The 24,925-nt window shown below is 36.6% G+C and overlaps 1 long non-coding RNA gene across 14 annotated transcripts in view; it reads right to left on the bottom strand.

Moving 5' to 3' along the window:
• Positions 1–24,925, bottom strand: part of LOC131403854 (uncharacterized) — a 132,414-nt gene that overhangs the window by 17,588 nt on the left and 89,901 nt on the right. For 5 of the 14 annotated variants that reach the window (XR_009219580.1, XR_009219578.1, XR_009219577.1 and 2 more), the window contains one exon: positions 22,963–23,042. The exons of 2 other annotated variants lie outside the window; for them this stretch is intronic. This is a non-coding gene — a long non-coding RNA (uncharacterized LOC131403854). Of the gene's footprint in view, positions 1–2,557; positions 2,609–9,713; positions 9,733–19,827; positions 20,070–22,962; positions 23,043–24,298; positions 24,451–24,925 lie in introns of those variants that run through there. 7 more of the 14 variants (XR_009219582.1, XR_009219584.1, XR_009219581.1 and 4 more) reach the window with 7 other exon arrangements.

A 24,925-nucleotide genomic window follows, 5' to 3' on the forward strand; every position in this document is an offset into this window, starting at 1 on the left:
AGGAAAAGCTCTACTTTATGGACAAATATCAACTAACATGTTGAAAAAATTATAGAAATTAAAATTTATTCTTTTTCACCTATCATAGTAATGACAGAAAGAATCAATGGAAGCTAATAATTAGTGGATTTATGAACACAATATTATGTCCTCATAAACTTTCCCCCACAGATTATTTACTAAAAAGAACTTGTGCAGTGAGTAAATCTGAGAGATGACACCTTGGAGAAATGATCAAGCCATATTTCACCAATAATGGAAGAAACTCACATCATGTTCTGTACAGAGGACGCAAAAATCACCTGTGTAGTATGCCTGGCAAAAATGTTTAACTCCAGTCAAATCATGAGAAAAACCTTAAATGAATCCAATTGAGGTGCATTCTTCCAATTTGGAACCATATGAACTTTTTCTATTTTGAGAATCTTACTCTGTCAAGATGATTCTCCCTTGCTTCAATTAGTTGTAATAAATTTAGCTTTGATTTACTAACAATTAACAAAGCTTTGCTTTATTAGCCAACTAAAGAGAATAACAACTGAACGCAATGCGTTATTCTTCATGTCCTCTGGATCAAAAAACATCTGTTAAGAATTCTGTTTGGACGATTGGAGGAATTTAAATATGGACTATATATTAAATAATTGTATTTTTAAATGTTATATTTTCTGATTGTGATAATTTTATTACAGTAATGTAGAAGAGTATCCTTGTTTTTAGAAGGTACATGCTGAAGTATTTGAGAAAGAAAAAGCAAATGTGGTAAAATGATGTCCTTTGATGAATTCTTACAACTCATATAGATTTTAATTTTTCAAAATAAAAAAATTGGAAAAAATAATGCAGAAAACTAGATAGTGATACTAATAGAATTGTACTTTAAAATTTTAGTTTTTAAAGTTCTTCAAAAATTAGAAGATTTCTAACATCTGAGTTTCTTTTGTTCTTTGGTTTTTACACTTTATTTCTATATTAATTGATAAATTTATATAGATTTCTTATTTTCCAAAACTGATTTTAAAAGTTTGGCATCTCAACTGAAAAGTGATTTTTAAGTAGTCTTGGAAAAAGCTCCATGGTTATTTTTGAGTTCTTTAAAAAGAAAATCATGTTAAAAATATTGAGATTTTGCTATCTCACTAACAATTCAACCAAAATACTTTCAGTTTAGCATATGTTAAAACATTTATGAGAAATGGTCATTGACCAAAATGTAAAAATATCACTTTTAACCATCAGCAAGTCTCCTTCTTTTGCTTACTTCATATGACTCACTTAATGGATAAATTGCTCATGCCCTTTGTTTCCTGCTGATTAGAAGTTGCTACTAGCACGACGTATATGAGAAAAATAGCAAATGTTTCTCAGAAACCCACAGAGCAATGTTTTTCCAACTTTGCAGAACATTGCCAAAAATATCTATCTGAACCACAGGCACCTGGAATGGATATCAGAACATATCACAAAGTTTTAAATCAACATAATCTCATTTTTCACTTCATTATAGAAACTGCCCACTTGCAAGGTGGTCAGTTGAGGAGCATAGCTACCAAGACCATCTAAGCAAAAAGAATATCCAGTCAGGTTTGTGAATTTTTGTGCTAAGAAAGTTTATGTAAAAATATAGAGATTGGTTTCTATTCTGCAGAGGCAATGATCGAGGCAGTGTGAAGACAAAAAAGTTTTGGAGCTTTCTTTATGATCAAAAAAAGAATTCACAGTTACTGCTTGGCATACAGGAAACTTGACCTGGGATACTGTAAAAAGCCAGCTGAAAAGAGAAGCAACCAACGGAAATACCAGAGTCATTATTGAAAAGTAGATTGTAAGAGGCGTAAGGACAGAAGAGTTAACAAACCAAATTGAAAAATTGTGCCTATTTCCTTTGAGTATTTCAAAATTAATACTTTATGAACTTTATGACCTATTTAGATAAACCCAAAGAAGGATTCAGTAGATGATGGCATGTAGTTTGCCAAAATATTCTGCAAATTTAGTTTTGTCTCATGTCTGTGTGCTTCACAATTACTCTTGTCTCTGTCATGAAAACATGCTTCCTCTAACATCTACTCCTCCTTTAACACTCAGGTTATGAACCTGGTATAGAAATCTTCTCTGAGTAGTCTTGACTGCCCATCTAAATAATCCTATATCACATAGCGCATTCCTCTTTCACAGTGTCCTGGAAGTATTGATCTACTTGTTTGTTTTGTCCAACACTGCCTTCAATAAAGGGGTTTGTGTTACTCAGTTAAATCCTTAGCACGTTATCTAAGGCCCCAGTAAATCTCAGTTGAAGGAACGTGTAAATGAATGAGTGGACAAATGCCTCTCTATGCTGCCATACACCTGTGCCAAAAGGGCCTCTAGTGCCGATGTCACCAGTAAACACTCTAGGATCTAAGACATGTAAAAGGTGGCTTCACTCTGCTCAAGGTCCTCTGCACAAGTAAGGAACGTCATTCTCTCTTTCTTTCTTCACATTTCTCTTGTGTGGATCCCAGAATATTGGTGAGTTACGGTACCAACGCCTAACAGACTTCTTAAGGAAGTAGCTATTTGAAATATATGTTTTAGTTTCCACTCCTCTGTACTCTGGCACAAGAACCTGGGATAAAGAGAAGGGGGAAGGAAAACCATTAGGGCTAAAGGTTAACATGATCAGCACAGGCCCCAGATGGCCAATCTTCTTTAACCTCAGCCTATCCTAAGATTTATTTTTCTGACTCTTTTTTTCTTAAAATGAACTTTTCTTTAGAAGGCTCCTTGTATCTCATGCAAATAGGCTCCTCCAATCATGACCACACATAAATGACCCTGTGTGACTATTGTTTAGGTTCATATTCATATTCTGCTACCAGAAGTGGTATTACTAAATACTGTGTTTACGTTCACAATTGACAAAGCACTATCATTATAAGATTTACTTTTATATTTCTCCTTTCATAATGAAAGAATCTCTAAAAAATGGGTTAGAAAGGTTTTACCAATAGAGAACATGATATTTACAAAGCTTTAAATGACATTCATACATTCACTTATCCATTCAACTATTCATTCAACAAATGAGTATTGACCATCAACTTTTGACCCTGTTAGGTTTTTAGAAGAGACTCACACTTTGACCAATGAAGTGGCTTAGAATAGCGGAGCCATGTATTGACCAGCAAATAGTACCCTAGGGAAAGTCACACTGTATAGCAAAAGCTTACTAACTGTGAAGTAGCTAAAGGTCCCCTGCCAAGGGCCCACCTTGGTCCCACTTCGTTCTTGGAAATCAACAATTCTTTTGTGACTATGGTCCCTACTCCATTAGTATAGATGTCACCTCCAATCCAGCCAGAAAAGGATTGAGTTAAACCGTTTTTGTGTGTGTGATTCTTACAGTAGATTCAACTTCAGTAAAAATTCTTATGATGTATGGAAAATGGCATGGCTTCTTCTGTGTTCAAAACAAGATGTAACTGTATGAATCATTTACTACAGGAATAATTTTCAAACTTAGCATAAAATCCTTTCTCCAAATGAAACATTATTCATGAAGCCCAGATTCCAGACTTGGTTCAACACTTCCAACCCCTAAAATTCTACACCCCATGGAAGTCAGACTCTCCTCACGGATTTATACAAACTCCTGTGGTGACATTTTCATGGATTCCTCTACCTCAGTGCCCCTTTCCAAGAGAACTGCTTCTAAATACATTGTCAAACATCTCTCAGCCATCTTAGCAATTTAAATTATAAGGAAAATTCATCAATAAGCTCTACTTACTGTATGGGAGAGAGCCAGATGACGGTCTTACATCAGAGAAACACCATAATTTCCAATGGAAGAGTAGGCATCGCCATTTGGTCACTCCACCACAAGGAAGATTTATTGACCCTCCTTCACTCAATCTCAGCTTCTCTTCTGCCTCTCTCTCTCTCTCTCTCCTTCCTTATCTTCTCATCCACTCTTACCAGATTTCTTTATAGCCCCAAAGTATTTTGTTCTTTATTTTATAGAACAATTAAGCACACCCCTTCTCTTACTGCTGAATGTGCCTAAACAAATTTACTAAAATGTTCTGTTAATTACTAATTTGATTCTAATTAAAAGTAGCTGTGATTAAAAATAGCAATTTGCCCCTGTCTCCTATCGTGTACGAAAGCTCAGTGTATAAGCAGAAAAATAAAGGAGTTATTCTAGTTGAACTGGGAGTGAGCCCTGAGAACTCCACCTTCTCATCTCCAACCTCTCTCCACCCAGTGTCAAAATGATTTTCACAGAACTTCTGGGAACATGTATTTGAAAATAACTTCCTAAGAGGCTATTCCATCAGGAATAAACAAACAAAAAATAATCAAAAGTTAGAAAAGAGAGTACCAAATTAAAGATGCCTTTTTCTATGCATTATATTAAATGTTTATAAATTCTAATTACATATATTTCAAGTTGAGCATATTGTATTTTTTTAATGATTCCTAGGAATCCATTCTCAGTACCACAAGGTATTTCTATTTTTTGTTTGTTTGTTTGCTTATTCATTGACTCGGGCACTTATTTTTCTTTGTAAAGTGAACTTGGACGTTTAAACCATTTTATGATATTCATCTCTACCTCTACTAAACAGTAAAAAACTAATATTTGTTGAATGCTTATAATGTGCTAACCATATTATCTCCATTTTAGCAAGGAAAAAAAAGTTATTGTACTAATTTATTTTCCTATCAACAGCGTAAGAGTTCTAGTTGCTTCACATTATTTTCAACTCTTGGTATATGTATTTTTTTCTTTATCCTAAAAGATAGCTGAGCTGCCTAGATTTACAGTGATATTCTCCCAGCATTTTGAACATACTATCATATTCTGGCTTCTTTTAATGCTGCCAGTTTAATTGTTGTCCTTTTGTAAACACTGCATTTTTCGTCTGGCCACCTTTCAGATCTTCTGTCTCTATTTTATATTCTGCTGTTTCACTTCTACTTGAATTCGTAGGTGTGATTTTTCCGCCTCCAATGTTTCCTAAATCAGAGGATTCATGTCTTTCATTGACTCTGTGAAATTCTCAGATGTTATCTTTTGAGCAGCCACTTTCGTTTTCTATATTCAGCTAAGGAACCCCTATCGACTAAATGTTGAATTTCTCAGTCTATCTGACCGATGTCTTAGGTTTTCAACATCTTTATCTTTGAATTTCTCTTTCTGTGTAATATCTTCAATATATAATACCAGTTAATCTTCTTCTTCTAAAATTACTATGTGTAATTTTAAAGAAAATATGTTTATTAATTGCTCAAGATCTGTTCTTTTTTAAGACTATCTTTTAGTCATAATATCCTGCTCACTTCCTATTTTTTGTAAATTATTTTCTTATGATTTTTTTAATCTTAAAAATATTTATTTAATAGCTTTTCTCCAACATTTCTATTATGCAACAAGTTCAGGAGACTTGTACTACTCTTTTGGTATCCACTGATTCTTGCTCATATTGGATTGTTTCTTTATGTTGTTTCTTGTAATTTTGGACTGAACTAATCTTCAGTGGGGCTTTATCTTCCGGACTTAGCAACAGCTTGGGTTGGAAACAAATCTTCAGTAACGTTTTGTTTATTTTAAAAGCCTCCCCAGGAGTATTATGGGACTTGGAATACTTTTATGTTAATTCCTTGTATATGAACGCTCTCAGATTATGTAAGTAGAGTAAATTCAGATCCCAAACATATGTTTGTGAATTATCACTGGAAAAAATCCTACCTATAGAACAAGTCAAACAGTCAATCTTTCAAGTCATCTCTCTTTCGAAGGGATGGATTTTATTCTAGTCCACCACTTCACTACAGGTGGCTAGTTGAGAGTTCTTGGATTATTAGGTAAACTAAACTGGGTCTCAGTTACAACTCTCTTTTCTGTTCCTTTATGGGCATTAATACTCAATCTCCTAGTTACCCAGACTAGCAAGCACTCTCAGAATGGCAAGTACTGACAAGCCTCAGCATTAGCTCGCATATTTTCTTCTCAAGTTTCGTTTTTTGTTTTTGTTTTTTTTTTTGATCCTTAGAGCTGTCCTTTCCATCCTAGTAAACTCAGCCATGTGTTTTATTTAAATGTTTGTGTTTTGTGCTTTATTTTATTTTATATGTATTACTTATTGTATTTTATCTGTCATCTTTTTTTCCCATTAAAATTTTCAGGAAATCTAATTTGCCATATTGCTGGAAATAGAAATCTCTTCTATATCCCAACTTTACATATTATCAATATTAATATTGCATATTTACTTTTTATATTAAAAAATTTTGTCATTTTAAACAAAACTAGGACACTGGAGCTAACATTTATGGCTTATTGTTTGTTATAAACTTTAAAGAGTAACTCTCATGCTAACGTTCAGAAAAAAATTTTAAACTTCTATTTTTACAATATATTTACAACTCTATCTGTATCTGTATAGGTATTCTAAAGTGAGCAGGTAGGCAGAAAACTGCCTAGCTCACGTCACTATCCCACCAAGAAAATATCAACCAAAAGAAGGTAGTCTAGGTATGAGCTCTATTTTACCGACCATCAAGGTACTGCATTGTGCTTTCAAACAGGTTTATGCAGCCAAGTGAAAAATATGTGTGAAATAACAAATGCAGCTGAGTAGGTATAAATGTGAGTAAGCGAAAGAAATAAGCTGTATACGTGAGGACACAGAATCTCCTATAGATTTTCATTCTGAAGATTTCCTTTGACTACTTACTCTAACCAAATCCCACCTTCTAAAAATAGCTTCATATGAATCCCAATGATTTATTCAGTATTTACTGAATATATTTTTTTTTCTGGTCACTGACAATACAAAGATGAATAAGGCCACATTGCCTGGCCTTGGTGTTCATATTCTCAGAAGAAGAACAGACATGGAGCCAGAAAAATATATTACACTATGAAACATACAATATTGGGGGCATTAATCAAAGTGCGGTATGGAAGATGGGTTGATTGTTGGGAGGGAGGTGAGCAAGAGAAAGTTTTGTGAAGGAGACGGCACTGTGCTCAGTCTTCAAGGACAATTATACATTTGAGTGGTTGGGAAGGGCACTTCGGATAGAAGCAACAGCACGTGAAGAACTCTTCAAAACTAGGGACTATGCCTCTAGAATGTTCTTCGTACTTTGTTCTTGATGATACTGAATGAATTTAAACTTCCCAGAATGCATACTTAGTTGACAGTAATTAATGTTCCTAGGAATTCTGGGAAGAGATTAGAGAATTTCTGTTAATTTTTGTGAATGTGTAAAATAAATAGATGATATTCATGCCTTCACGATGTGTCTATCCAAATCAGAGATAAAAACATATACCATAAGTATGAAGAATCACAAATTATTTATCAACAACCTCAATGTCAAATAGAATCCCATCCCATTATGATAAAAGTGTAGGGATATTAGAGATGAATGTGGATGAGACATAATAGGCTAAATACTTACTAAAGTACAAAAACCTTAGCAAGGTTTATGAACACGAGATGAGTAAGGGACCAAACAACGCAAAAAAAGAAGAAAATGAGAAGCTGAATAAAGACAATAGAAACAACAGAAAGAGCACTGCACAGCACAGTCATAAAAGAGATATTCAAACAGGAAACACATTCATTTGTTTTATTATAAATTACTTTTATGATCACAAAAAGAAGTTCTTAAAACAGAGTTGCTGAGAACAAATGAGATGGAACAAATGGTGATGAGTACAGAAGGAAGGTAAAGGAAATTGTACAAAGGTCAAACCAGAGCAAGTGGCAAGATGGATGTTTTTTAATGGGAACTGTATTTAGTAGGAATGCAACCACTATGCAAATAATATCTCTCTGTGTAAACTGTGAAAATCAGTCTTAATGTGACTGATTAAAAAATATTTCATCAAAATTATTAAAATTGAATCTCACCTTCCATAATAAATAATGATTCAAATAGGTGATACAGACCAATAGTGTAAAAGTAAGATCACAATCTGGTGATCTAGTGGTTACAATCCCATGCTCTCACTGCCACAGCCCGGGTTCGTTTCCCAGTCAGGGAACCACACCACGCATCTCTCGGTTGTCATACTGTGGCAGCTGCGTGTTACTGTGATGCTGAAAGCTGTGCCACCAGGATTTCAAATACCAGCAGTGTCAACCATGGTGGACGGGTTTCAGCGGAGCTTTTTGACTAAGACAGATTGGAAAGAAGGACCTGGCCACCCACTTCTGAAAAAATTGGCCATGAAAACTCTGTGAATAGCGGTAGAGCAGTGTCTCATATAGCACCAGAAGGTGAGAGGATAGCGCAAAAAGACCGGGCAGGGTCCACTCTGCTGTATACAGGGTCGCTCAGAGTCAGAATGGACTCCACAGCACTAACAACAACAAAACATCACAAAGGACTAGTATTAATCAGTGAATTCTTCCTGGAGAAAGTGAGATTAAAAATAGATTTTGTATAGTTACATAACATGGATTGATGACTAGAAGCAGGGAGAACTTTGCAAGTATGTGAAAAACAAAATCCCGAACCAGAGCATGGTACAGAGAGCAGGACACTGTAAGTAATAAATGTCAACACATTCACTTGAATAAATTAAAAATAGAATGCCAGAAAGGAGGGTGAGTAAAGGGGGAGGAAATTTCACTGGGTTCTTTAATGCTAACCTAGGTGAGAGATAGTATGAAAAGCAGAGAAACTAACGTAGACTTCAAAACTTCAAGCAAAAGGGAAAATTAGGAGAGGAAGAGGTGCCCCCAAAGAAGATAGAACAACTAATTTGAATTACATAATAAAGAATATGGTCTTCAGAGACATGAGTTGCACAGGAAAATGAGTACATGCACATTTACCATTATAGCTTGAGTCAACTATGCATTTTATCACATTTTCAAAATAGAATACCTCACAACTCAACTGCGTTAAAAAAGAACCTCGAAGATTGTATGATATCAAGAGTTAATTAGAAAAGCATTAATGTGCTTTCTCTTTTACTTCTCTGTGTACTTGACTTTCACTTTGTTAGCATGAGGCATCTTCTGTCCAGAAGGAGAACAGAATTTCTTACAGGAGGAATGAAAAGAGAAAAAATATATTAATATTCATTTCTGGGAGGCAGATGGAATTACTCTGAAACTATAATAGTTGTACAATGAGCCTATTGTATTAAGGTTTTTTTCCTCCAGTGTCCTGGTGGCCACCTTGCCTTCTGTCACGTAGGGAAGCCCAAGACTGGTGTTTCCAGCTCTTAGTGTTGAGAGATCGCCTTTAGAAGGGCTGTTAGCTCTTCCACCTAGGACCTAGAAGGCAGAGGCCTTGCTGCTTGATAGTAGAAGGCGGAGAATATAAAGAAAGTAAAAGGAGAGACTGTGCTGTCTCTAGCCTGCGGGTTGGTAAGAAGAATGGGGGAGAGCAAGAAAGTGATATGTGTGTCCCTAATTTCCCCTCCCCAGACTTTGGCCCCAACAGGTCCCTAGCAGCCAGCAGACAAGGGACATGACCGCTTACCAAAGGACACTACAAGGACACCACATGGCTCCTGGATTGGCAGTTCCCTCTGATGTCACAATCATACAAGCCGATTCTATTGGTTCATGTACCTGTGTGCTATTGTAGGAGAGGAGGAGGCAAGCGGATGGCTTGTTCACTGCGTGACGAGACTGATTATCGTATTGCATTGGAAAAGGTTAAAACTGGTTGGGCGTTTATTTATCCTTCCTCCCATGAAGAAATCCAAATTAGCTTAAAAACAAAATAAATAAATTAAATTTTTCTCAGCACATTTGAGTACAGTGTGAGCTAAATTTTATGACCCAGCTTCAATTGTATTGAAAACTACAAGAGAAGATCGCCATGTCTAAGATGTTTGATTTAAAAAAATTACCAGCGAGTATCATTAGTCAAGTCAATAACTAAGGATCAGTTTACAGCAAGACACTTAGTGATATTAAAATATTAATGATTATTCTTATCATGATTATATTGACATTGCACTTCTGAGAACTCCGAGAAGTTTGCACACTTTAACTCACTACTGCCTTGATGTTAAATGGAAAAAAATTGAAGCCCATTTAGTCAGAAACATAATTTAGTTGTACTGCCAATTAGTAGTTTAATTATATGAAGAAATACTTCAGATCTGCTAGGCAGTGTTTGATACTTTTATCAGTTCCTGTTTTTCTTTGTATTCTTGAACATAATTCTTTGTAAAAAATTTGCAAATGGGAGGGTTCATTTAAATAAAATATAAAATATTTAGTTTGAGTTTTGCTGCACATTAATGGAAACTCACAACTGATTTTTTTTAATTTTCATATTGATGGGATCTACTTTTTTCTTTCTAAGTCTTATAGGAATGTCAAATTGAAAGTAGATGCTAAATTTATTCATACACCTGAGTGTACATAGGAGTCTTTGTCATGTGTGGTCCAGTGCTCATTTCATCTGCAAGATCCTCCTGGCCATTCTAAAGTTGATACTTTATTATAGATACTGTTTGTATAAATGGTAATGACTCTACTTCAGTTTTACCTTAATTTACATTTAATGGTAAAGAAAAATAAAACATCACCTATTCAGTTTCTCAGCTAATGGGCCCACTTTTTCCACTCATTGCTTTGAAAGGTCTCTGTGTTCACACAGTGTGATGAAGGGGCACGAGTGGGAGGGTGTTCACTGGAGAGCCTTCTGTCCTCCAGATGTGGCTTATAGACTGCCATAATGAAGGACAGTTATCCACGCCAGTTCTTAATTTCTTTGTTATTTCGACATTCGATTTGAGTGGTGGGAGAAGCTATTAACTGTATTTTACCCAATCTTTTCTCTTATATAGTTCTTTTGAAGGTAATTACTGAAAGAGCTAATATATACATCTGTACAGGGGAAATTTTCTAATTGCATTCATGGGCTTCTTTAGAATTTTTTGTACATATATTTGAACTTTTTCATGACTTTTAGTACACACACCAATTTAAAACACACACACACACACACACACACACACACAAATCTGTTCTAGTCCCAGCCATGCCGTGAGGAAAAGTCCAGTCAGCGCCAGCCAACTCAGGCACGTGGGTCATTGCGAGCCTTGCCGGAACTTGAGCAGCTGGCCCGTGCTCTGAGGCGCATGCGACCTTCCTAGTGCTCAATCAACAAAATCTTGTTTTACTTTTTCCCTGAATTTCTGGCTACCCGGCATCAGCAGGGCTTTTAGTCCTTTCCCGGCATGAAGGATAGTTTAGGAAAGAGAGATGTCCTCCTAAAACAATTTAAGCCAAGAGTGAAATGGAGTTGGGCGCAGGCATTCAGAATAGTTTCGTCCTTCAGAAAGGGCAGAGGGCTTCACCATTTGTGAGCTAACAGAAAGAAAACTTCACACATGCAGCTGTACCACGTGCTGCGCAGCCTGAGAGATGGGGCAAGATTTCCGGTCTCTGCTTTTCCCCTAATTCACTTTTGACCGTCCACTTGAAGTCCTACAAACTCTCCACCACACTGTAAGCTATAGAAGGGCAAAGACTTCCTCATTCGTCTTTAAATCCTCAGCTCCAGGCTTAAGGCTGGCACCTGTCACTCAGTGAATATTTTATGAATTGATTATTCCATATGTTTTATAATCACCTCTTCATTTTTGGGAGCCCACAGTAAAGCGAAGAACTGTCCCACCAGGGAGCACTCCTAAGCACTTCTGGTTTGACACTACCTGATTTGAATCGATTTTTACTCAAGTGAACTCTTAATGTTTTAATATGCCTCAGATTATCTTTGAACAGTTTTGGTGTCAGAAGAGGAAAGCAAAGGAGACTCCCGGTGGCCCCTAGGCACGCTGAGCAACAAGGTGTGGGACCCTGTTAAGCCCCTTGAGGTCACTGCTTTCTTGCTGCCCCTGGAGGGCACGGGCAAGTTCCTCTCGGATCCTGGATCCTACCTCCACTGCTTTTTTGTTATAAGCTTTCAGACTTCATTTGAGCTTTTTTTTTTTTCTGGACTGGGTCTAGAAACTGGCTGGAGTCAGACTGGATCTGAGTTAAAAACTGGACTGGGTCCGGAGTCAGACTGGGTCCTATTTAGAAACCAGACTGGATTTGGGGTGGGACTGGGTCCAACTTGAACTAGACTGGGGCCAGTGTGAGGCCTCAGGTGAATAAAATTTTGTTTTAATACTGAATGAGTAAGTTATCCTCACCAAAGATCTTCTTGAATTACAGTGGCCACAGTGGAGAACTTTTAACCATCTTAGGTAAGCTTATCCATTTACAAGTGCCCTGGAGGGGGTACAGGGAAAATTATTTTCCCTCTTCTACAGTTTCTGGTGACCTGGATGAGACCCACTGGGACACCCTACTCGCTCCTAAGCCTGCAGGTGGCATCCTGGGAAAACTGGCAGAAACTGGCAAAGGGTAAGAATTCATACCAGTCAGCTCTCCTGATCTCTGTCTGTGGTGACTGGTCGAGAGAGGAAGGTAAAATTTTATGCTGTCCCTTCCTTTCCAAATTCAGATTGGCAGGAAAAACATTGGTTATCAGTCCTTTCTTTCCCAGGGACAGCTATTTCCTTCTTGTTTGTCTCATTTTGTGTCCTGAGAACTTGGCTTGGCAACCATCAGGTTGGGGGCCCCCAAAATATGAACAGAGATGTAAGTGGCACCCCATTTGTGGCTAGATATGGCTGTACATAAGTGTAAGTTGCACTCCATTTGCTGCGATGGTCCTGCTGACTGTTGCCAGCTCTCAGGGGAATCATCTAAGTCTTTCTTTTGGTTGTCTTTGGGAGTGGCTCTGGGTCTTGGGAGGACAGTATCTTTTACACTCTCTTTAGAGATGGCTCTTGTCCCCATGGTATTGTTCAATACTGTCAAGAACATTTACTGTTTCTCCTGGCTGAAACTTGATAAGATATTTAAAAGGATTTTTTTTTTAAGCAGCTCTATGGTCAGAAGTTGGCCATATTGGAAGCTGATATTCAGAACCTGATAGGCAGAATAAAAGTATTTAATGCTGTTAACTCTACAGACATGCCTGTTTTAATTAAACCAACAAACTTAAACTAGCTCTTATTTAGTGAAGATTATCCTAGATCACATGAACTTGAAAAACTTTTGGGTTAGTTTCTATATTTCTGAGACTATACTTGATTTATATACATGATTGTCTTTGAGCCAATTAAATAGAGCTCTTTACAAATTAATTTTGGCAATATATCATCCAGAGATAGAAAAATATCACACATCTATAACTTACATATATAGACATACATAAACATATAGACAGGTGCAGAGATCTTCTAGCTTTTGTTTTTAAAATTTTAGCCATGATACAGGTATGATAATGCAAAACTCACTAGTTTATCAAAGAATAGTTGGATCCAAATTGTATTTCCAGCTGTTATAATAAGTTAAGGTTACCTGCTCAGATGGCTAAAGCTTTTACTAATATTTTTAGAAAAGGCTCCTGTAAGTCACCAAAGACAGAAAATCCTTGATTTGTCAACATTGCCAAGATCATCATGATATCTATTTAAATTTTAAAAATAAATAGCTGCCCACAATGACAAAGACCTACAGTAACAATTGTACTTATAAAGATAAAAGTTAATGTAGAGAAAGATGTTAATTAGGCTCATAACATTCTAATAATCAATCATAATGCAAGTTGAAAATAAATATGATATGAGAGTATTTTTATGTTTTTCTTTCAGGCACATAATTTTTTAATTATGTGACACTTTCTTTCAAAACAGAAAATCTGGTGGTTTTCTTAAAATTAGGGTGAAGGTAGGGAGAAATTACTTAATGGGAAGTAAAAGAAAGAGTCACATTATAAGTAGGTTACATTCATAACATAATAAATGTACCACAGGTCAGACTTTTAAATAATTGCCTGCCTTATTACTCTAGAAATGCTGCCGCATAAACTGGGCTAAAGAAATTGAGCAATTTTGTCACAGAAATTTGAAAATGATAGCACAGAGATTTTCGGTCCTACTGATGATTTGCCTGTCTATATAACTTTACTACATATGGGGGAGGAAATAAACCATTATTCCTATTATTCTGTTTAATAATTTACTGGTAAATATCCAGTAGCTTCATTTAAACAGATGATTTAAAATTATACATATCTTCAAAATTATGCCATGTATTTAGGTTTTTTGAACACATACAGCAATATTTATAAGGAAATTATGGGTAAGATTAGAACGTAAATAATAGAAATAAAGTGACTCACTTTTACCAAATAACTAAAATTTATCATATTTTATAAATATTTTGCTTTATTTATTTTATGGCACATGCAGAAAATACATAATAGAACATGTAATAAGAAAATGTTGAAGAAATAAACCAAAAATGGGTTTGATTGGTTATGATATTTAGAAAAATGTAGTGAATCTCCCTTTTAGTTGTGAATGTTGATTTTGGTATGAATTTGATGGTATTGAAATTTTTCCACCCAATGCTTCTGCATTGATTATAACTAATATTTATATGTTATCAATCATGTTGCAATGATTGAAATTTATTTAATTTTGTATATTTCAATACTTCAAGTGACTGAATTTTTATGTTTTCAATCATAATGCCATGTTCCTACTAGCATATTAATCACTTGAGGACAGAGGCATCGTGTATCTTGTTTAGTGCTTTCTTCCCAACTCTTAGAGCAGGACCTGTGTATAGTAGAAGCTCAATAAATATTTGTTGAACGAAAGACTATTTGAGACCTTTATCTCTTGTGGAAAGATCTGTGAAATGATTCCTTTTCTGGAGACATCAATGCCAATAGAGTTAAGACCAAATGTTAGATCATTTGATCATTAGAGTCATTTGACCTAATAGATTTTTAAACCAAGACCAAATGAGATTTCTGAAATTAGAGTGTTAACAATATCAACATTGTCATCATCATCATGAACAATTACTATGAGAAGCATTTATAGAGTTTAATATACATTCCACTCATTTTGTTAGCCATTTGCAAAGACCATCGCATTCTAGCCTTGCAAAAAAATATTATATTTATTTTATATAAGGGAAAATTGTAACTCTGACCTTACCCAAAGTCACTTGGTAGGCAAAGATAAAAGGAAGCAATCACATCCAGGTCTGTTTCCATCTAAAGTTTTGCTCTTTCTTTTCTACCATACTCTTTCAATTTTGATATATTTGTCATCAACAACATTTACCTTATTGCCGTACATATATTGATGGATGATTATGCAACCTAACATTGCTGAAGAGCTTTATTTTAACTTTATTTTTTTAATTTCAATGTAAAATTTTTCAAACATAGAAAAAATATAACAAAGTCAACATTAAGCTTCAACACCAATCAACATTTTTTATGACGGTTTCGTTTATTCTCCCGTTTTTCTTTTATATTTGTCTGTTGGTATGTTTTAAAACAAATCCCAGACATTATGTCATTTCCTCTCTAAATGTTTCAGATAACATCTAAAAATGTTAAAGTTCTTGACAACTCCAATTGACTTTGCTTTGTGGATCGTAATATTATTTTATTATTTTTTATTGAGATACAATTGACATATAACATTATATTAGTTTCAAGTGTACAACATAATGATTAGATATTTGTATGTATTGCGAAATGAGCACCACAGTAACTCTAGTTAACGCTCATTAGGACACACAGTTACAAAATTTTTTCTTCTTCTGTTGAGGACTTTTAAGATCTACTCTCTTAGCAGCTTTTAAATCTACAATACAATATTATTAACTATAGTCACCATGCTGTACATTACACCCCAGGACTTATTTATTTTATATATAGCTGGAAGTTTGTACCTTTTGACTCCCTTCACCCATTTCACCCACCCCCACCCCCCAAATTGATTATTATTATTATTCAGTGACAAAGGTCCAAACATTAATTTCTTTTCACTTACTTTTCTCACATAAGAAACTATCATGATTCTCTTATTTTATTTATATTTGTTCTTAATCACATTCGTGTTGGGAATGTGGGGGATCAGAATTTGCCACCCCAAAGTGTGTCTCTTTGGCTTGATTATTTTTAAGAACAAAAGACTCGGAAAGAAATTTGACCTTCCCCCTAACTGCTAAAAGAATTTAAGATGGAAGGTCTGTTCTGGGAAGGAACTAGTACCATAAGGAACTATAGTATAGTATGAACTAGGTGTGATGGACAGGGAGGAACCTAGCAAGGTGCGTTGAATCAAAGTCCTCTCCATGTTCCGTTGTCTCTGCAAGGTATGGCAAACATTTGTTTACCAAACTTTTGCTTTTTCACCTCATATGGATTGCCTTCCTCCCCTTTGATGTCCCAAACCACTACCCCCAAGATCCTCCATTGTCTTTAACTAAAGATGGTATTTAAGGTGGTGGCTTCAGCCATTTTGGTGAGTTACTCAGTTTTCCTGGGTTTCTCCCATGTATACATGTTACTAAACTTTGTTTGATTTTCCACTGTTATTCTGTCTTTTGTCGATTTAATTCTTTAACTCTTAGATCAGCCAGAAGAAGTTAGAGGGTAGAGGAATAGTTCTTCCTTCTCTACAGGATAATTATTAAAATATTTAAATTATCAGAATTTACTGATGTTATTAATAGTGGATAAATCATCTAAAATTAGAGAGAAAAATACAAGTATCAAAAGTCAATACAGAGCCAGCCCTGATAGCCTAGTGGTTAAAGTTCTGTGCTCTCTGCCTCAACGGCCCAGATTCGTGTCCCAGCTGCAGAACCACACCACCCATCTGTCAGTTGCCATGGTGTGGGAGTGGCTCACACAGAAGAATGAAAAGAACCTACAAATAGAATATACAACTATGTACTAGGGCTTTCAGGAGTTAAAAAAAAAGGAAGACTGGCAACAGATGTTAGCTCAGGGCGAATCTTTCCCTGAAAAAAAAAAAAAGTCAACACAAAATACAGAGAAAGAATTGTAATAGTGCATGCGAGTTTTATTTTCATTTATTTTTCTCTGATGAACTTCATGCTAACAGAATAATTATAAATTATTCAGCTAAGTGGTCTTCCTGCACTAGAAATATGCATTTACAGAGAGAGGAACATAGAGGAAATCTCCCTTCCCATTTGCCATTCTCTCCTTCTTTGTCACTTCCCAGATTCTCTACTATGAAGAATTCATTCTATAACCCTAGTCCTTGTAATTCATTGCTTTGAAAGTTAAATAACACACAGAGGAACTCTATATTTTCAGAAAATGCAGGTCCTACATGGTCAGCAAAAATGCATAACATTTTGCAGAACCTGTGTCTTTAGCATTTTTTGTGATTACATGTCTGATGTATTCATTGAATATGCTTGTTATACATTAGGCTTTCTATCTTATCCCAAATCCTATTTACAGGAATAGATTTGTGGCATTTAAAGTAGAAACTAGAGGGGCCGGCCCAGTGGCGCAAGCAGTTAAGTGCGCGCGACCCACTTCGGTGGCCCGGGGTTTGCAGGTTTGGATCCCGGGCTCACACCAACGCACCACTTGTCAAGCCATGCTGTGCCGGCGTCCCATATAAAGTAGAGGAAGATGGGCATGAATGTTAGCCCAGGGCCAATCTTCCTCAAGAAAAAAGGGGAGAATTGGCACCGGATGTTACCTCAGGGCTAGTCTTCCTCACAAAAAAAAAAGTAGAAACTAGAAATTTAGCCCAACATATTTTACCACGTTATTTACTCTGATACATTGTCATATCATATTAATCAGAGTAAATATCCCAAGATAGATTCTGTTTAAGAAATTCGTTTTGATTATTGGTACACATACACACATTCACGCACGCAAACACACACACACAGGGGGAAAGAGAGATTTCAAATGCTATGTCTATTTGAAATCATTTACATAAATAGTTAAAACTGCATACTCTTCTATTCTCATTTGCATGTATGCTTATATTTAACCAAATTTTAGAGCCATTTGGGATCATTTGAAACCATTAGCTCTGACCAGAATTAAGCAGAATAAGCAAAACTTAGGCAAAATTAAAATACATTCACTGACTTTTCCATCTTCTAAAATCAAGAAAATAAAGTTCTCCAAGCTTGGACACTTTATCCTTATCTTCTAATACTTTTGTGACTGCTTATTCTTCTAAGCTCAAGTCTGTGGTAACTTTACACTCATTTCTCTCTCGTATCCAGGTCATTTGAGGAGGGAATGTGAAGAAGATGAAGGAAAGAATTTCATTTTCTTGAAGAACTGTGTTGGGTCGTCACTCTACATACGATGCCTCATTTCACCATTAGAAAGTCTGTCAACACTGAACTTGTTTTTGAAAGATACAATTAATGTTGCATTTGGACCAGGTGGTATATTGGGGAAGGAAAGAGACTACGAAGGAGACAAAGAGGGAATATGCCATCAAGAACTTGAAAGAATCTCTAACCTTTTCTGATATAATTTTGCCCTTATTCCCCTTGCCCATTTCTTTCATACTCTAATGAAATTACTCTCTGCCTTGAAACCTTCCCCTTCCATTCCATTTTCCATGCATGTAATGAAGACACCTTTCAAATCTCTAGATCTATATCATTGCTTTCTTAAAAAAAGGTAACCATTCCTTTCCACCACATGGACAAGATAAAATGTGTTAACATGACCCTCCATTATATGTGGCACTTGTCAATCTGCCACTTTTTCTTCACTTATTCATTTACTCAATAAATAAATCTTTTAAATGTCTGCACTGAGAGAAAATTTAGCATGGTGATTTAGGACATAGGCTCGGGAAACAGACCACCAAATTTTAAAGTTAATCAGACCTAATAGGTGTATGAACTTGGGCAAATGACCTAAACCTTCCAAACCCCAGTTTTTACATTTATAAAATGAAATGGGAATAGACGCTACTATATGTAACTACGTGGGGACTAAATAAGACTATCAATGCAATTTATGTAGAACAATGCCTAGTACTTTGTGAGCACCAAATAAATGCAAGTCATTTTGCTGGTAATGGGCCTGGTTTCTAATGTATCACTGTGTATAACAGACTGAACAGAGGAAAAAATGGATGGCAAGAGTAGAGATGAGTTAGGTCCCTATTGTGATAGATCTAGCAATGGATGATGTTAGTTTGGAGCTGAGTGGTAGAGTGGAAATAGAGAAAAATGAACATATTCAAGAAAAATTTGAATTTAACATATGTAAGATTTAGTGATAGATTAGTTTTGTGGAATTAGGGAAGGGAGATGTCAAGGATCATTTCCAATGTTTTAAAATTTATTTTTATTGAGGTATAATTGACATAACATTATTAGTTTCAAGTATACAACGTAATGATTCAGTATTGCAAAATGATCACCACAATAAGCCCAGTTAACGTCCATCACCATACATAGTTACAAAATTTCTTTTCTCGTGATAACTTTCAAGATCCACTCTCCTAGCTACTTTCAAATACGCAATACAGTATTATTAACTATAGTCACCACGCTGTACATTACATCCCCATGGCTTATTCATTTTATAACTGGAAATTGTACATTTGGACCCCCTTCACTCATTTAGCCCACCTCCTACCCCCTATCTCAGGCAACCATCAGTCTATCCCAATTTTTTATTTCTGTGATAGGATGAGGGAGGAGAAGGTTTGAAGGGGGCCAGGGCAAAGATCAGGAAGCGGAGTAGAAGATCCTGGAGTTGGTTTAGTACAGGTTGAATTTGATAAGCCTTTGAGTCATCAGAGGATAAATGTCAGGTAGGCAACTGGATATACATTGAAAGTGTAACAGGAAAAAACATCAGCAGTGGAGCTTCATCTCTCATTGATCAGGACCTGCAATTTATACTCCAACAACAGTGGTCTTTAAAATGTCCCTTAAGTTTTTTACATCTATGTCTTTTATCATGTTTTCCCCTCTTTCTGGAATGTTCTTACCCAATCTTCTTCATCTGAATGCCAGATTCACATCTTTAAAGTTCAGTTGAGATGAAATCTTCTCCAATAAGCTGTCATAAGCAATTAGTCAACAAACTTGTTTGTATTCCTCCTAATTCACAGCTTCCCTTGAGGTTAGATGCGGCCATGTGACTAAGTTGTGGTCAATAGACTATGTCCCACTTCCAGGCCTAGCCTATAAAAAAAAAAAAGACCTACAGGCCTTCTTGTCCCCTGTTTCCTGCCTGATGCACAGGATCCAGCAGTGGACTCTGAGGCCCTAGGAGATGCCAGAGCCATAGGATGGGAGCATTTAAAACACCAAGTGAGAGGGGCCCCACCAAGTATATCAAATATATAGAAACACATGAGCTAGAGAAAGTCCTACTGTGTTAAACCACAATAGTTTAGAATTATTATGGTAATTAGCCCACCCTTATGTCTTCCTAATTTTCCATGACCATATTGTGGCCCCCTATGTTCACAAAGCCCCATGGTACATTTGTATTATTATACATTCCATATAGGGTTCCACATTGACTTATATGCCTGTGTCTCAGAAACTAGAAGTTTTATGAGGGGAAAGTCCATGTCTTTCTCTTCTTTTTATCCCTAGAGCCTAACATCTTTCCTGAAATAGTTGGCTTGTGGTGAACATTTTTAGAATGAGAAAATGAATGAATTATTCATTTCATTTCGTTCATCCAAAATTTTCATGATGTTTCCCCCAAGACCAAGTTGGTGCCATAACACAAATTAACACCTATGCATTACTAGGGTTTCAATTCCTTAATCATATATTAATTTCTTATTTGTATTTGTCTTCCCTGATTCTGTCTCCTAATATCCAACTCCTCTTGAGTTGTTGGAAAAAAATTTTGAATTCTCTCCCAGTATATATTATTAAATGGATTTTGATACGTTAAAATTTTCTTTTAGGACCATAACTCTTCCTTATGAAATATCTGCATTTCGTTGTTGTCTTTTTTTCTTTCCACATTAACATTCTTGCTTTGTTTCTATTTCAGCCAAAATAATGAGCTTTTGATTCTATCCTTTGGATAAAATTTATCCTCTGCTTTTAGATTTCTAAAAACATTCCAATCAATTTTAAAAAATGAACAACAAATACTTCCGTCATGAGTACTGGAAACAAAAATTACGCTCTATTTTTCCTTAGCCCTAATGCCTTGCTGTTTTCTAAATTCAGCTTGGCATCTTAAAGTGCCATGAAATAATTAGAGAGATCACAGAAGGCTACTCCTCTCCTTGGCTAGGGAACAAAACATGTCAGATCACCATATGCTACCCCTACACGTCAATGCAACCTTCTGAAAACTCATAAATTTCCCACTTCAGCGTTTCTAAGCAACCACTTTAATATTTTCAGCCACGAATTGGATGAAAGCCTCAGTGACAGCACACAAAGGAGAATTCACGGAAAGAACCCTAGGAAATGCCATGTGCGCGCTCAGACAAAGGGGAAGGGAAAGTGCCTCCTCAAAGGATGTCTACGTGTTGCAGGTGGGTTCTAGTCATCACAATTAGCGAGCGTTTTACTGTAACAGCAAATGCTGTAAACATCAATAATTTTAAAAGGAAGCTTAACGCTTAATGCTGAGCTTTTCTCATGTCCTCTTGGTATATTTATGGTTTTAGTACATTTAAGAGTATGAGTGACTTAAACATTTGTGTATAAAAGAATAACGTGGCCCCTAGAAGTAATATTTTTCAGAGATTCAATTTTTATAAGCATTTAAGTTTTGTTTATTTGTTTACTCATGGTGTCAGTATGGTGTAAAAATGTTTGAATTTCATGAAGCAGAAATTTACAATATAATAAGAAAGAACAGACATAGAATATCCAATTTTCAATTTTGTCACAAAGATTTATCAAACATAGAGTCATGAATTTCTCTGAAAGATGTTCAGTAAACCAAGGAAAATTTTGACATGAAGAAACACTGATCAAGGATTGGTGTTTGGGAATCAGAGATGTAGGCAAAGAACATGACATCTAGAATTAGAATCATCTAGATCTGAATTCTAATCCACCACCTACACGCTGTGCAACCCTAGTCTAGGTATTTAAACTCTCTCAGCTCTAAAATGAAGATTATGATACCTATATGGATTGTTGTAATGATTAAATAAAAATAAACATGAAGTCCTGAGCTACTATTAATTAATGGCTATCATTAGTATTTATATATGATTGACCTGTATCATCCCTCCTAATTATCTAACTGTTCTGTGGAGGAAACTGTGTGAAAATATTTTATTCCTCCAGGAAATGAACTCTCTGCCTTTCTGAAAAGGCCAGTGTGAAATTCATCAAGCAGCCGCAGAACTTGTCAGGGCGTGTGCTAACCACTTCTTATCCCAGCCCCCTCAGATGGCTGTTTACTTTCTGCTGTCATTTATTGTACTCTAATATATCAAAGGTCTTTGGCCCATCTATTTCCTTTTTCTTTCCCAGACTATCTGGCCACAGCAGTAATCAAACCTACCCAGTGAGTGAGTAATGAACAGAAATGTCACATATGCAGCAGGACTCTATACACAAGCAATCTCCTTATTCTCTGTCAAAATCCTGTGGACTTCCGGAGAGGGGAGAGGGGCTGGAGATTGAGTTCAATCACTAATGGCCAGTGATTTAATCAACCATGCCTATGTAATAAAGCCTCCATAAAAGCCAAAAGGAGGGTGTTCCGAGAGCTTCCAGGTTGGTGACCACGTGACTGTTTGGCAAGAGTGAAGAGTGTGGAAGCTCCACGTCCTTTCCCCATACCGTGGTCTATGCACCTCTGCCATCTGGTTGTTATAAACTAATAATCTAATAAGTAAATGTTTCTCTGAGTTCTGTGAGCATTCTAGTGAATTAATCAAACCCAAGGAGCGGTCACTGGAACCTCCGATCTATAGCCAGTCCGTCAGAAGCACAGGTGACAACCTGGACTTACAGTTGGCATCTGAAAGGGGCGGGGTGCAGTCTTGTATCACTGAACCCTTAACCTGTGGGATCTGACACCATCTCCAGGTAGATAGTGTCAGAATCGAGTTGAAGTATATGACACCCAGCTGGTGTCCAAGAATTGCTTAGTGTTGTGGAAACCCTCCACACACATTGTAATTGGAGTCAGAATTTTGCATCTACACATTTTAATAGCTGTAAAAAAAAAACAAAAAAAAATCTTTCACAATCATTATTGTTTCATTTGGAAAATCATCATAACATTATGAGGAAGGGAAAGCAAGTATTGTTCCCATGATGTGAGTTCAGTAAATCTATGTTGAATGAATGATTGTGAATGAGTGAACTCTTACCCCATGTTTGATGAGGGGGCTGACTGTTATGTAATGGACCTATTTCATCTTGAGACCAATTTTTTTGACTTGGTGTGAAAGATTCTTTTTACTACCCCATGCTTAAACACAGTCAAAATCTAACTCAGGCATTTAACACTGATTTTATTTTAATGACACTGTGCAAGGCTTTGCACAGAGAGAAAGATGTAGGTCTGGTTTTTGTCACCTAAGAACTTATATTCTAACTAGAGTGCATTGAGGCAGGCATATGAGTGCAAAAAACACAGAGGCATAAAAAATATTTAAAACAATGAATTTTTGAGATATATGGATGCCCAGTGGTTCTCTTTAGGGCTAGAAGTAAATATTTTCATATGGAATTCTGAAAAGTTAGAAGACTGATTGTCTATGAATATCCATCAATAGTTAACACAGAAAAGTAGTTGTGGGAAAACTATGGTCTGACCTGGTAGAGGGCAGCTGGCAGATCTCTATGTAATTTGGGAAGAGTTTGAAAGAGGTAAAAACTTGGAGCTACTCAAATAAAACTAGAGAAGTTAGAAGGGAAAAAGTGGAAGAAGCCAGAGTAGGAATAAACTGCTGTGATACTTCTAAAAGAATGGGGTAAGGAGCTTGGTTGACCTTCTCCCCAGAAAAATATCAATTCCACTGGTGAAAATTATAAAAAACAATCACTTAAACTCTCTGGAAATTGTCACAAGAGTATATAGAAAATGCATAAAAATTCACTCAACAAAAGCTACTCAATATTGGTAAGAACACTGAGAGTCTGTGGAATTTGAGCCAACCTCATTTCATTACCTACCTCCACTCCCCAGCTCCACATTATAAAAGCTCTACCCTAGGGATAGGCAGCCAAGAAGACAGGGATCCCTCTCCCCCAGATCCTAGGGTCTATGATATCATCCCAGGAGCAGCAACTGCTGGCATTTCTCATCCCTCCCTGAACTCCTCCCTCCCCCAGCCCCCACAGAACCGCTATTCCAAGCAGGTGTGGTAAAGGTGACCCTGGTCCCTCTTCCCCCATCTCATCCCCACTCTGCCCCAGGCGGAGGAGGTGGTGGACACTGGGGCCCATCACCTCTGCCCCAGCACCTGTTAGGGTGGAGATTCAATGCCCAGAAAGGCAAGCCAAGAAGACCAAGAGCTGCCACACACACACACTCTGGTGCCTATAGTGGATTACAGATGTCACTTTGGGAAAAGCAGATTTCTGCCCCCAGCTCCGGTATGGTAGCACAGGGATTCTGTCCAGGGAGAAAGGCAGGTCATAAGGGTGAAGAGGTTCTCAGCCCTGCCTGAGGAGAATAACGTTATTTGTAACAGGAAATAGAGAACTCTAAGTGTCAGAAAGACTTTCTGCGTGCACCAGGCTGCACCCACTCAGGGGCAAACACAGCAGGATGTGGGGCAAGCTTGACAGCATTCCCAAATGATACACAGACCCATTAACACAGGGCGAAAGTCTGAATGGCAACAGAGGCTGACAAGTTTGAATTTTACTGGAACCCTCTCATCCTGGAAAACCGTCATGGTTAAAGAAATCCCCCACTCCTTGTGTTCTGGAAATAAGTTACTGCAAAGGAACACCCTTTCCCATATGACTTAGATAAGACTCACATATGTCCCCCTCATTGACCTATGACAAGACCAGACACAGACATTCCAAATTCCCATTCTTTGCCTCTTAAATATTTGCTGAACTGCTTGTCCCCACTGATA

Source organism: Diceros bicornis, unplaced genomic scaffold (assembly GCF_020826845.1).
Source record: "Diceros bicornis minor isolate mBicDic1 unplaced genomic scaffold, mDicBic1.mat.cur scaffold_93_ctg1, whole genome shotgun sequence".
Classification (NCBI taxonomy): domain Eukaryota; kingdom Metazoa; phylum Chordata; class Mammalia; order Perissodactyla; family Rhinocerotidae; genus Diceros; species Diceros bicornis.